Consider the following 14,589-nt stretch of genomic DNA (forward strand, 5'->3'; position numbering starts at 1 on the left):
CCATGGCATTCTCTGGTTGATTAACACTTTACCAAGGATTGGAAGGGTATCATTGACGTAATCCACATGTACGCTGGCATTGAAGAATGGTTTAGATGTATTGCTTGCTTTGTGCAACACAAGGATCATGAGACCATGAACACAATCTGTTACTGACAGTGAATTCCATAAAATAGGCTAAGCTTTAACACAAATATCCACTCACTGAATAGCTGCATAAGATATCTGTTATACAGTATTACATGTATATTTACATTTAGAAGCAGATATTCTTTTTATAACTAGATCAACAAAAGTTTCAGATTACTGCAGTTGCTTTCACTTTCCATTCTGTGCTGCAGTGTATATGGTTTCCATACTGTGTGTATCTCATTATATGTTTCCAAATAAGATTTTTATGTCATTAGGATTATCGTAAGGTTCTTTTTTTGTGAAATAATCTATTTTATACTGAATATGCTCAAAATGGTGTCACGAGTAATGACATAATAGTGAGAACGGGCTCTGACCAAAATGCTGTCCATCTTGCAGTATGTTGTTCTCCTGTAATGGATAAGCATCAGAACCTTTTGTGTGCCTAATGTACTGTATATCTGGTGAGATGAGACTATTGTAGTGTTTCTATAGAAATATATATATCTCATGTGCAAATCTAATCTTAGTCAGATTTAATTTACTAAAATCCGTATAAACAGTTCATTTATCTGCAGCTCTCGCTGTGCCCTTCATTTATCTGCAGCTGTCTCTGCTCCCTATACACCCTTCTCCAAGGGCAGTTTATAGTCCTGAGAGATATGAACACACAAAGGGCGCAGATAGTGCAGTATTGATAAAAACAAATATAACATTACTCAAGTTTTGCACGTACATGTAAATTGTTAATAAAAAGCCTATAGGCCAGTACTGACGGGAGAGATGTGTGCTGAGCGATCTTAAAACAGACCGCTCAGTACACATCTCTCCCCCCGCTCAGCACAACTTGCAGGCTCAATCTAGCACCGGCGATAGCGATGCGCGGGGCAGCGCATCGCTATCGCTGGGGGGCATACATACGACAGATCCGGGGGGGGGCGAAGGGGCGCTCATTTCACCCAGCGGGTGAAATGAGCGACCTGCTAGATTGGGCCAATCTAGCACCAGCAATAGCGACGCGCGGGGCCACGCATTGCTATCGCTGTGGTTTATTATATATTTACAAAGGGGCACAGAACATGTACTCTAATGGTTAGCCAAACCTCTGTGTTGGCTGGCCACACACTTAAGCATGTCCCCTACAACAGCATTCCCCCGATGGGCCCTTTATTCACCAGTCCGACACTGCTGGACAGTGCACCTGGCTCCCGTCTTCACTCTTCACTGTGGCTTTACTGTGAAGTGCTGGTGCTTTCACATCACTCTCCCAGAGGCTCTCTGCCAAACGCATTTCAGCTGGGTGTGGTATACAAGTTAGACAGTTAAAGATAGACAGTAATTTGGCAGACACTATATGGTCGACAGCCAAAAGGTCGAAAGGATCAAAAGTCAGACAGGTTGAAAAGTTCTACAGTCAAATGACTGATACAAAATTAAAAAAAAAAAAAACATGTTATTTTGTGTTTTGAAACATTTTTTTCCCAAATTCGGTCGCCGTGCTTCAGGCTCAGTGGCTCGCTTCACTCGCCACAAGGTTACTAATAGTAGCAGTTTGTGACATGGATAGTAAATGGCAAAAAAAATTGTAAAAGCATGAAAAAACCCTAAAAAACGTGTCAACTTTTTGACTGTCGACCTTTTGACTGTCGACCATATGGTGTTAACCTAATGACTGTCTATCTTTTGACTGTCTACCTATAAACCGCCTCTCATTTCGGCTCTAGCCTGACAATATAATACTGTATATATATTTGTGTATGCACACATTGGAAAGCATACTTATAGGTTCTGTGCACCATTTGGAACTTAATAAATTCATTACTAGCTGTTCTACACATTCTTCGCACGGGAGTTTCTGATTTTCACGGTTGTAAATATAAAAATGATTATGTTAAAAATTTGGCATATCTATAGACATGTAAATTTGAGACATCTTAATGTAAGTAAATATTAATCCATGGTGCTTGGCGTTACCCAAGGAGCACCCGTAGCAGATACAGTAAAAAGTGACAGGACCATTTTTGTAGTTTATTAAATTCTACAGACTGGAGGTGCAATCCAAATTTTGATCCAATTGTCCATTTGGCTTGTGCAAAAACAACAAATACCTTTTGTTCAGGTAACTCAAAAACAAAGATATACATAAAACAAAGATCACTGTCTTTAGTATAAACTACCAGGGAGGTTAGGCCCTACCTCACTCTCTCTTACTTAATAAGGAGCCCTTCAGGTCCCGGCATCCTGGGGATCTGTTTCCGGTGCACATAAGTTTTTTTGTGTAAAAATTAACTTTTATTATCTCCTTAAAATAATTGGAAAGAATCTACTATTGCATCCAAAATTTCTTGGATGCACTAATGCGAAATATTAAAACAAAACAAAGTATAAAGTGATATAAGAATAGACAAGACTGTGTGTGATAGAAAGAAACAGAAATAAATTGGTTAAAAACTCTCAGCTGGGCGTCTTTTTTGTGTCTATTAGCTGATATGTACTGTCTTATCTGACTATTAACAGTATATTCTGATACAATAGTGCTACAGTGATATTTATATAAAGGAACAAATATTTGCTTCTGACGAAGCTTTTTGCGAAACGTACGTAGGACGGTACCGGCTGGGCGTCCTACATGTCTATTTTAATGTCTAACTGAAAAGTTAATTCTAATATCTATGCTCATCGGTGTACGCTAGTTAATCACATACGGGACGGCACACACGCTGTAATCATTAGCGCTCTGTGCTGTACTACACAGTGTGTATGTGTGACTACTAATTTAATCACTGTATACAGAATATATTTCTTTTATATATAAGAGTGACAATTAATGTGGTATTTTCTTATTAAATCTGGCGGCACCTATATATTAGATACTAAAGGCACCTATATATACAAGCGAGTGATAAATCCAACAAAATAACTATGGCTATGGAGATTCTTCAATAACCACACGTGCATATCATTTATCTATGCAAAGATATGATAACATAGAATCTGATGTGTATATGTGCCTGCTAGCCACCAGTACTAATTAATGTGCAAATGAATATTCATTGGTGATTATAGCACACATACACTTTGAGAGTGACTTGCGGCATTATACTAATTAAGTAGGCCCACGGCATCAGTATACATATAATTCTTACTATCACTTATCTATGCTGACATATGTTAAGCCTTTATGTATATGCATTTAAGGGCTACTTAATACATATACTCTGACCACCTTTCTCTATTTAGCCACCTGTAAGATCAATAATATATATATATGTTCATATAATTGATTAAGCAAAAGAACATCTAATATAGATCACAGGTGGATGCTGTTTCCCTCTCTATATTGCTATAGATATAAAATGATATTCCTGCTAAACCCAGAGGATCAAATACCAACTAACAAATGGAAATATTATGTCACTAATCAACTACTGTATATCGACATACATTCATCTAGGAATAACCTGGTTTGCCGTGAATATTGAGATTATATCAAAGAAATATCTTTGGAAGGCTGATTCACTCTTATAATTATAATATCACTGGCAATATAGGAATATATTATATGATTTAACAATATTTTCCTGTAACCCTCTGGAGGTAAACCAGCAGTCACTTGCAAACATCTATTATAATAATCTGGGCAGTTAGCCAGAATCCTTTAGATGAGCCAATATAACAACATTGTTACATTTATCAGTCTGGGAGAATTAAAGAGTAACATCTGTGTAACATTTTAGAGAAACCCAGAAGCAAATATTTGTTCCTTTATATAAATATTACTTTAGTACTATTGTATCAGAATATACTGTTATTAGTCAGATAAGACAGTACATATCAGCTAATAGACACAAAAAAAGACGCCCAGCTGAGAGTTTTTAACCAATTTATTTCTGTTTCTTTCTATCACACACAGTCTTGTCTATTCTTATATCACTTTATACTTTGTTTTGTTTTAATATTTTGCATTAGTGCATCCAAGAAATTTTGGATGCAATAGTAGATTCTTTCCAATTATTTTAAGGAGATAATAAAAGTTAATTTTTACACAAAAAAACTTATGTGCACCGGAAACAGATCCCTTTCTCTCTTCTCTCTCTTTTGTCTACAATAATGATATGATCTGTGGTAGCACCCCCTATCTTTATATTCATTTAATAGAAAAATTAATAACAGGGGTTCTTTTCAACTATATATTTTGTAACTCTAAATAAAATCAAGTTTATCTGAGTCTCCTGTGCAACAAATTCCCCTTTTTCCTTTAATGCGGTCCCGGCATCCTGACACTAGTGGCCCAGCCCTCCGGATCCCACTGTCCCTAGCAAGCCTATCACCTGGACACTAACTGCCTTCAGGAGCCCTGACTCATGGGAGAGACTCTGCTTTAAACCCAGCACCCAGGTGCTGGCTGATGAAGCAGCTTCTTAAGCTAAGAAGCCTATAAGACCTGGTCTGGGCCAAATGGAATACCCTTTCCCTCAGCTTTTTGTGGCTCAGAAAAGCGGCATGTGACATTGGCAAGGTTTCACCTTCGCCAATTATTTAGGACTGACAAATCTTTGGGACATAACTTGGGCCCATACACCTGGGTCCCAAGTTCCTCTCCCAAGTACACGTCCGAGGCCCTTTTAACTGGCCTTGGAACCTATTTCCATTACAGGTTGGTGGCACCAACTCCACTGTGCCACATTCCCTTTCCCTCCACTTTGGCATAGTGGCCGAAGTGGTCATTTTAATGGACAACTTCCTGTTGCCCACTAAACTTCCCCTTCTGTTCACCTTTCCACCCTTAGGGATGTTCCCCTTATCAGGCTCGGATTTACTGGCTACTGAGGAAGTCGCTTCATTCTTTTCTGGGTGTTTGTGACACCTGACATTAACCAACTCTGGACTGGGGAAGGTTTTTAAGTTCAGTCTGGGCCTAGTAGTCACCCCAGCCCTCACTGGTCTTGGCCTATATAGACAATTCCACCTTTTATGGCCAAGCTCTTGGCACCGGTAACACCTAGTCTCTGCCCTGACTTTAATTGTTCTGAGGTCATGGTCCAAATTTGCTCCCACCCTTTCCCTCAGAGTGAGGCATTGGTCCTGAGTCTCAGAAAGTCCTTTCATTCATTTAACTTTTAGTGCTTCCGTCAGTCTTTCTAGCTTTGGTAACATTTTCTTCATTAAAGTGACTGCTTTGTCCTCCGATCTCCCATCTTTGACCCTAGTCACTGTCTCCTGCTGTTCTATGACCGGCACATAACCCATTTTGATTCTCTTGTCCAAGTCTCATATTCGACTCCGTAGTTTAGGAATCTCCTTCACTGTTTCTTTTAGCTGGCTATTACTTAGGGCCAGCTTTTGGAACTCTCCCCTCAAGTTTTCCAGCTCTCGTGTCTCATATAGAGAACTCTCCCTGAGTAGAGTAACCTCAGAAATGGGACTCTGCACCGATTCCTCTGAGACAGGTAGTTGCTCCTTACTTAGTGTGTCCTTTATGAACTGTCCCAGTTCAGCAATTGGATCTTGAACCTCTTGTGGTGGATCATGCCAGGGTGCAACAACCCCAAGATCGAAATCTTGCACTTTATCCTCCTCATACACGAGGGGAACCCCTTCAGAAGCAGGTTCCTGGATGACTTAGGAAGTGGACTCCTGTATTGCAACTAGCTTAGTCATGACTAGCTCACATAGGCGAGACACCTCCAAAGGTACGGTCTTTGTCTGTGATTCGTCAGAGAAAGTCTCACGTGCACTGGATGTCCAGAACCGGGGGCTTCTGAACCTGTGATGTCCCATCAGGGATTAATTTCTGAACGTACATCGCATCAACAGGAGAAGGATCCTGGGTTTCCAAGACCTCAACAGAAGCAATCTCCAGCTCAGATAAGACTTCCTGTTCTAGGATGGGCTCTTGAGTAGTCATCAAATTGCCATCTGTCCAGGTAGATTCCTGGGGTTCATCATTCTGCCACAGATCCAGCAGATTAGAGGATTCTTGTTTTGGAGGTGGATGATCACTTGACATCAAGTAAACCTCTCCCAGCTCCATTACCGCTTCCTCCTCACTCCCTGTCAACTGAGGAGCAGCTGGTCATCCCACATCCTCATCTCATGTCTCCATAAACACATCTTCTGTGAGCCCCTGTGGCTGCCATGCTCCATCTTGAACAGATTCTACTGAACTCAGGGCTTTGTTCCACTCTTCACCCAAGCTACTACGACATTCTTTTTCTGGAGAATGAGGTGGTGCTGCTTCGGAGGAACTTCTCACTGCCGTCCTAGGGGTTAACAACAAAACACTGCCATCTGATGTGGCTCTCTCTTACTGCTTGAAAAATTCCCGTGGATTTTCTGTGCGCTGCCCAATAATGGCTGCAGCTTCCTCCATGCTCTGGAATGGCAATACCAACTGAATGGACATTAGTGCCTGTAAATGCTCTACCTCTGAGGATGGGCCCTCATTTCCACTTTCCAGGCAGATGGCCTTACTAGTGGCATAGCACGGAGCCTTCCGGGCCTTAGGCACTGGCAGCTCTGGCTCAACTTTCCTGTTCCTTCTGGCTGGAACAGGGAATCCAGTATAGCCGGGTTCCAATACAGTATGGTACCATTCTTCCACAGCCTGCACCACCATTGGCATAATTTCCCCCGAAGATGGCATCTCCATTTAGGCTGATAATGTCTCTGACCCAGCCTTCGACATAACGTCTTCAGCAATTGGTGTAGCTACGCCTGTGTCTGAACTGAAACTAGTCATAGCCAATAGGTTTAGCCGAGAAACCTCCCCCTGAAGCTCCTCCAAGTCTTGCAAAAGAGCCTTATTGGCCAGCATCAGACTTCCATATCGTGTCTGGTCACATGAGATTTCCTCTAATCGCCCTTGGCAATGTACTACAAAGTTTTCAGTTCTTGGTTTAGCCTTTGCCAAGGTTTTCTGCAACTCTGACACCTGGCCTGAGAGCTTGGCAATCTCTTCTCTAATCCTTCCCAATTTGGTAAGAGTCAGACAAAAGAGATTCCTTCTCCTCCAGCTTTTGCATTAAGGTGTTCACCTGCTCTTGAAGGAAATCACATTTTTCCTTAAGCTCTTATAGCTCCTGGTCCTTTAATTGGACATTGCTTTCAAGGTCACTTATTGTGTGACACCAAAAAAAAAAGGTTCCATGCTAAAAATCTTCCCCAAGATTTGGATTACTCCCCAATAAGCTCTCCACTTCACTCTCCAACTGTGGGGCTTTAATAGGGTCACATAAATTCCTGACCTGAGGTGTTAGAGCTGTCACCCCTTTTGTTTTTTTTTAGCATTAATTCTCTTTTTGTTACCCATTTGAAGAGACATTTCAAAATATGCTGTATATCTGAAAATCTTTATTCAGCCTGTTACCTTTGAAAACTGTAAGTGAAAGGGAAAATAAAAATTCCTTTTTTTCTTTTTAGCACAGATTAAGCTTTTAACAAAGCACTGAAAGTTAGCATGTACATAGTGGTCCCAAATACCTTACACTGGTAGTGCAAATAAATAACTTCTCCCTTCAGGCTGTTAAAACTAGAACTCAGGGATTGCTGGGACACATAGTGCCACAAAATTTCTCTATTTAAATAGAACCACATTTATAAAAGGTTTCAGCTTTGCTTGATTGGTCTTAATGAGCTAATTAACAGGGACACCAGACTCCCATTACCAGATTTTGTAGACACAGGTAAAAATAAGCTTGGAAAAGAAATTCAGTCATAAATTATCAGCTGCTTGCAACCCCTTAGAGCAAATCAGCACAGCTACTTTCAATGAATGGTGCAAAGCATATAAGACAGAACATGCACCCTGTTTAACCTCTTTGCTGCCAATGCAAACCTTTGTACCAAAATCGAACACATTCAGTTTAAACAAAACATATCATTATTTTTACCCTGTGGGGTTGGGTTTAACCACTACTCACAACACCCTTGGTCTGGTACTGATGCCCACGAGTTCAGCTTAGTCTGGAGTTCGCTGGTATGTGTGCCGCTACTTTGCGGCTGTTGGGTCCTCTGCCATGTGTGACACGACTAGCAGAAGGGCCCCACATTGGGCACCATTTGTAACATGAGTCTTGCTAGAATGTGCTCTGCTACAAAAATTCCACCAGCGACCGACTCCAGGCTTGTGCAAAAACAACAAATACCTTTTATTCAGGTAGCACAAAAACAAAGATATACATAAAACAAAGATCACTGTCTTTAGTATAAACTACCAGGGAGGTTAGGCCCTGCCTCACTCCCTCTTAATAAGGAACCCTTCAGGTCCCGGCATCCTGACACTAGTGGCCCAGCCCTCCGGATCCCACTGTCCCTAGCAGGCCCATCACCTGGGCACTAACTGCCTTCAGGAGCCCTGACTCATGGGAGAGACTCTGCTTTAATCCCAGCACCCAGGTGCTGGCTGATGAAGCAGCTTCTTGGGCTAAGAAGCCTATAAGACCTGGTATGGGCCAAATGCATGGGAACCCGGTCCATCCACCCCCAGGACCCTGTGTGTAGCTTACAGGTGGCAAAGTACCTCTCCTGTCACTATATATATATATATATATATATATATATAGATGTCCATTACAATGTCATGGGGGTTGTGATAAAACATCTTTGCCAAAGTTATTATTTTAATTAAATATTTATCATCATAATTGTAAGTGTTTTTAGAGGGTTCAATTAGAATGTCATAAACACAGAAGCTCTATCAGCCTGAGGAAATGGTGAGGCTTCATCTTGAATATGCAGTTCAGTGTTGGGTATAATTCACAGAAAAAGTGTTGAAACTGAAGAGGATACAGGGCATACAGTACTTGCCTACTTTTGAAATAGCATTTCAGGGAGAATGTGGAAGTAACACCTACGAGCGCGGACGTGTACTGTACATCTGAGAGACGTGTCATAGAAATGACTTGCATCCAAATGTAAATGAGCCCCAAGGCAGTTAGTGAGAGCTACTTGTTAATGTAAAGACACTAATATTTTTCAGGGCTTGCTTGTGTAATGTGTTTTACAAGTAATTACATATAAGTGGCCTCAACAAATCTTATTTAAAAGTACATGTAGCCATAGAAATCATTGGGGAAGATGTGATAAAGAAGTGATAAATCATTGATAAGTGGAAGGGGATAACACACTACCCAATCAGCTCCTAACTGTCATTTTTCAAATCCATAATGATTGGCTGGTGCGTTATCACCTTGCACTTATCACTGCTTTATCACTTCTATATCCTTTTCCCAGGCTTAATACATCTGCCTGACTGCCTTATAAACAATGCAGGGAAATAAAAATTTTTATCCAATTTGAATGTATACATCACTGATTTATAATTTCTCACCGAAGAATATAACAGCTACATAATAAATGGGGGCAAGGTGCAACGGGTTTCTGGTCTGGATCCCAACGTTCGGGATCAATCTAAACACTAACACTGGCATTTCGACATGGATTAAAATACCAGTGGGTTAGGCTCCAGGGAGAGGGAGGGTTAGGTTTAGGCTGTGGGAAGGGGGATAGGGTTAGGCACCACTAGGGGAGGGGGGGGGGGGGGGATTAGGGTTAGGCTTTCCAGGGGAGGTATGGGGGTTGGGGTACAGGCTGCGGGTAAGGAAGGTTAGGGGGGTCTGGGATTAGGGCTAATCTAGTTACCACCATCGTGTCTGGATCCTGAGCATCTGGATGTCGTTGTGTGTAACAAGCGCCGGAATCCCAATACTGTCCCAGTGCAATCAGGGAGATTTTCAGACTCTTCAGGGAGTCAGGGAGATTGCTACTATTTCAGTGAGTCTCCCTGACAATCAGGGAGAGTTGGCAAGTATGATACAGAGAGGGACGGGATCCGATCAGGATCCAAGCGGTCGGGAATCCTGACCACCGGGATCCCGAACGAGCATCCGCCGGTATACTTACCTTACCCTGTCGGAATTCTGATCATCGGGATGCTGCGATCGGTATTCTGACTGTCGCAATATCAGGCCCAACCCAGAGGGACGACTACATGAACAAGAAGTGATGCCACTGCATAAATAGACCCCCTATTCTACAGACATGAAACTGGTAGAATGCACAAGGACTCAACAAGAACTGACACTGTCAGAAACTGGAGATTTAATTTAACCACTTAACTGACGATTTATTCCGCCAAAAACCGCTCCGAAATTGTCGTTTTTTTTAATGAGTGAATTAGGTGAAGGACATGAATTTAACCCTATCCCAAATGAAATGATTTTAGTTAAAAAAAAAGACAAAAAATATTTTTTTTGAATGTTTAAAAAAATAATAATTCCGAAACATCGATCGGGAACATCGCGACCATCGGAACATCAGGAACATCGCGACCATCGTGGCTTTCATTTTGAAAGCCGGGACAGCCTCAAGGTATGCAGGGGGGGTCTGGGGGCAGCTAGGGAGAGTTTATTTACACTCCCCAGCGGCTGCCATTGTCTGCAGCCGCTGGAGGGGGAAGATCCTGCCGTGCTGACCGATCAGTAGTAATCGGCAGCACGGCAGACACAGGGGGAGAGTGTAGGGAGGCAGAGGGACCTTCCGGTCCCTCTGACAGCAGCAGCGGAGGGAAGTTTCTCTTTCCTGCCGCTGCTAACACTCTCTATCTGACTGGTCGCATCCTGTGCGACCAGGTCAGATAGAGCACTTGCAGGTATGGTCGCATCTGATGCGACCATGCCAGGCAAGTGGTTAAGAAGCAATTTGACTTTTTCCTAACAAAACAAAATATAAAGTGCTACTGGCATTAAATAGTTTTCTTTTTAACTTTTTCAAGTATTTAATTATACTATTTTACTGAAATAGACAAAAATATACAATTATAATTTTTTACAGAACTAATAATAATAAGAATTTACTTACCGATAATTCTATTTCTCGTAGTCCGTAGTGGATGCTGGGGACTCCGTCAGGACCATGGGGAATAGCGGGCTCCGCAGGAGACAGGGCACATCTAAAAAGCTTTTTAGGTCACATGGTGTGTACTGGCTCCTCCCCCTATGACCCTCCTCCAAGCCTCAGTTAGGTACTGTGCCCGGACGAGCGTACACAATAAGGAAGGATCTTGAATCCCGGGTAAGACTCATACCAGCCACACCAATCACACCGTACAACTTGTGATCTGAACCCAGTTAACAGTATGATAACAAAACGAAGTAGCCTCTGAAAAAATGGCTCACAACAATAGTAATTACCCGATTTTTGTAACAATAACTATGTACAAGCATTGCAGACAATCCGCACTTGGGATGGGCGCCCAGCATCCACTACGGACTACGAGAAATAGAATTATCGGTAAGTAAATTCTTATTTTCTCTAACGTCCTAGTGGATGCTGGGGACTCCGTCAGGACCATGGGGATTATACCAAAGCTCCCAAACGGGCGGGAGAGTGCGGATGACTCTGCAGCACCGAATGAGAGAACTCCAGGTCCTCTTTAGCCAGAGTATCAAATTTGTAAAATTTTACAAACGTGTTCTCCCCTGACCACGTAGCTGCTCGGCAAAGTTATAATGCCGAGACTCCTCGGGCAGCCGCCCAGGATGAGGCCACCTTCCTTGTGGAATGGGCATCTACATATTTCGGCTGTGGCAGGCCTGCCACAGAATGTGCAAGCTGAATTGTACTACAAATCTAGCGTGCAATAGACTGCTTAGAAGCAGGAGCACCCAGCTTGTTGGGTGCATACAATATAAACAGCAAGTCAGACTTTCTGACTCCAGCCGTCCTAACTATATATATATATATATATATATATATATATATATATATATTTTTAGGGCCCTGACAACGTCTAGTAACTTGGAGTCCTCCAAGTCCCCAGTAGCCGCAGGCACCACAATAGGTTGTTTCAGGTGACAACGCTGACACCCCTTTAGGAAGAAACTGGAGACGAGTCCCAGTTCTGCCCTGTTCAAATGGAAAATTCTAATATGGGCTTTTGTAAAACAAAACCGCCCATTCTTTTTGACAATCGCCTGGCCGAGGCCAGGACTAACAACATGGTCACTTTCCATGTGAGATATTGGTCAACAGCATGGTCACTTTCCATGTGAGATATTTCAAATCCACAGATTTGAGCGGTTCAAACCAATATGATTTTAAGGAATCCCAACACTATGTTGAGATCTCACGGTGCCCCTAGAGGCACAAAAGAACTGTATATGGAATACACCCTTTACAATCTGGACTTCAGGAACTGAAGTCAATTTTTTTTGGAAGAAAATCTACAGGGCCGAAATTTAAATCTTAATGAACCCCAATTTGAGGCTCAAAACACTCCTGTTTTCAGGAAGTGCAGAATCGACCTAGTTGAATTTCCTTTGTGGAGCCTTCCTGGCCTTACCCACGCAACATATTTTCACCACATGTGGTGATGACGTTGTGCGGTCACCTCCTTCCTGGCTTTGACCAAGGTAGGTATGACCTCTTATGGAATGCCTTTTTCCCTTCAGAATCCGGTATTCAACCGCCATGCCGTCAAACGCAGCCGCGGTAATTCTTGGAAAAGACATGGTACTTGCTGAAGCAAGTCCCTTCTTAGCTCCCCAGGCCCTTAGTCCTCTGTGAGCATCTCTTGAAGCTCCGGGTACCAAGTCCCTCTTGGCCCATCCGGAGCCACTAGTATAGTTCATACTCCTCTATGTCTTATAATTCTCAATACCTTGGTTATGAGAAACAGAGGAGGGAACCCATACACTGACTGGTACACCCACGGTGTTACCAGAACATCCACAGCTATCGCTTGAAGGTCTCATGACCTGGCGGAATACCTGTCCCGTTTTTCGGGCGGGACGCTATCATGTCCACCTTTGGTCTTTGCCAAAGATCCACAATCATGCTGAAAAACTTCCCTATGAAGTTTCCACTCTCCCGGGTGGAGGTCATGCCTGCTGAGGAAGTCTGCTTCCCAGTCGTCCACTCCCGGAAAGAACACTGCTGACAGTGCTATCACATGATTTTCCGCCTAGCGAAAAATCCTTGCAGTTTTGTCACTGCCCTCCCGCTTCTTGTGCCGCCCTTTCTGTTTACGTGGGCGACTGCCGTGATGTTATCCCACTGGATCAATACCGGCTGACCTTGAAGCAGAGGTCTTGCTAAGTTTAGAGCCTTATAAATTTGCTCTAAGCTTATTTATGCAGAGAGAATTCTCCAGACTTAATCACACTTCCCTGGAAATTTTTTCCCTGTGTGACTGTTCTCCAGCCTCTCAGGCTGGCCTCCGTGGTCACCGGCATCCAATCCTGAATGCCAAATCTGCGGCCCTCTAGAAGATGAGCACTCTGTAATCACCACAGGAGAGACACCCTTGTCCTTGGATATAGGGTTATCCGCTGATGCATCTGAGGATGCGATCCGGACCATTTGTCCAGCAGATCCCACCGAAGAGTTCTTGCGGGAAATCTGCCGAATGGAATTGCTTCGTAATAAGCCACCATTTTTACCAGGACTCTTGTGCAATGATGCACTGACACTTTTCCTGGTTTTAGGAGGATCCCGATTAGCTCGGATAACTCCCTGGCTTTCTCCACTGGGAGAAACACGTTTTTCTGGACTGTGTCCAGAATCATCCCTATGAACAGTAGACGTGTCATCGGAAAAAGCTGCGATTTTGGAATATTTAGAATCCACTCGTGCTGACGTAGAACTACTTAAGATAGTGCTACTCCGACCTCCAACTGTTCTCTGGACCTTGCCCTTATCAGGAAAGCGTCCATGTTTCCTTTTAAGAAAAATCATCATTCCGGCCATTACCTTGGTAAAGACCCGGGGCGCCGTGGACAACCCAAACGGCAGCGTCTGAACTGATAGTGACAGTTCTGTACCAGGAACCTGAAGTACCCTTGGAGAGAAGGGCAAATTTGGACCTGTAGGTAAGCGTCCCTGATATCCAGTGACACCATATCGTCCCCTTCTTCCTGGTTCGCTATCACTGCTCTGAGTGACTCCATCTTGATTTGAACGCTTGTATGTAAGTGTTCAAATATTTCAGATCTCACCGAGCCGGTTGGCTTCAGTACCACAATATAGTGTGGAATACTACCCCCTTCCATGTTGTAAGAGGGGTACTTTGATTATCACCTGCTGGGAATACAGCCTGTGAATTGTGTGAGGGGGAGATGTCTCGAATTTCCAATGTACACCTGGGATACTACATGTAGGATCCCGGAGTTCCCTTGCGAGTGAGCCCCCTGCGTACTGAAACTCTTGAGATGACCCCCTACCGCACCTGAGTCCGCTTGTACGGCCCCAGCGTTATGCTGCGGACTTGGCAGAAGCTGTGAGGGGCTTCTGTTCCTGGGAATGGGCTGCTTGCTGCAGTCTTCTTCCCTTTCCTCTACCCCTGGGCAGATATGACTGGCCTTTGCCCGCCTGCCCCTATGGGGACGAAAGGACTGAGACTGAAAAGACTGTGTCCTTTTTTGCCGATATGTGATTCGGGGTAACAAAAAGTGGATT

This window comes from Pseudophryne corroboree, chromosome 6 (genome assembly GCF_028390025.1).
Source record: "Pseudophryne corroboree isolate aPseCor3 chromosome 6, aPseCor3.hap2, whole genome shotgun sequence".
NCBI lineage: Eukaryota > Metazoa > Chordata > Amphibia > Anura > Myobatrachidae > Pseudophryne > Pseudophryne corroboree.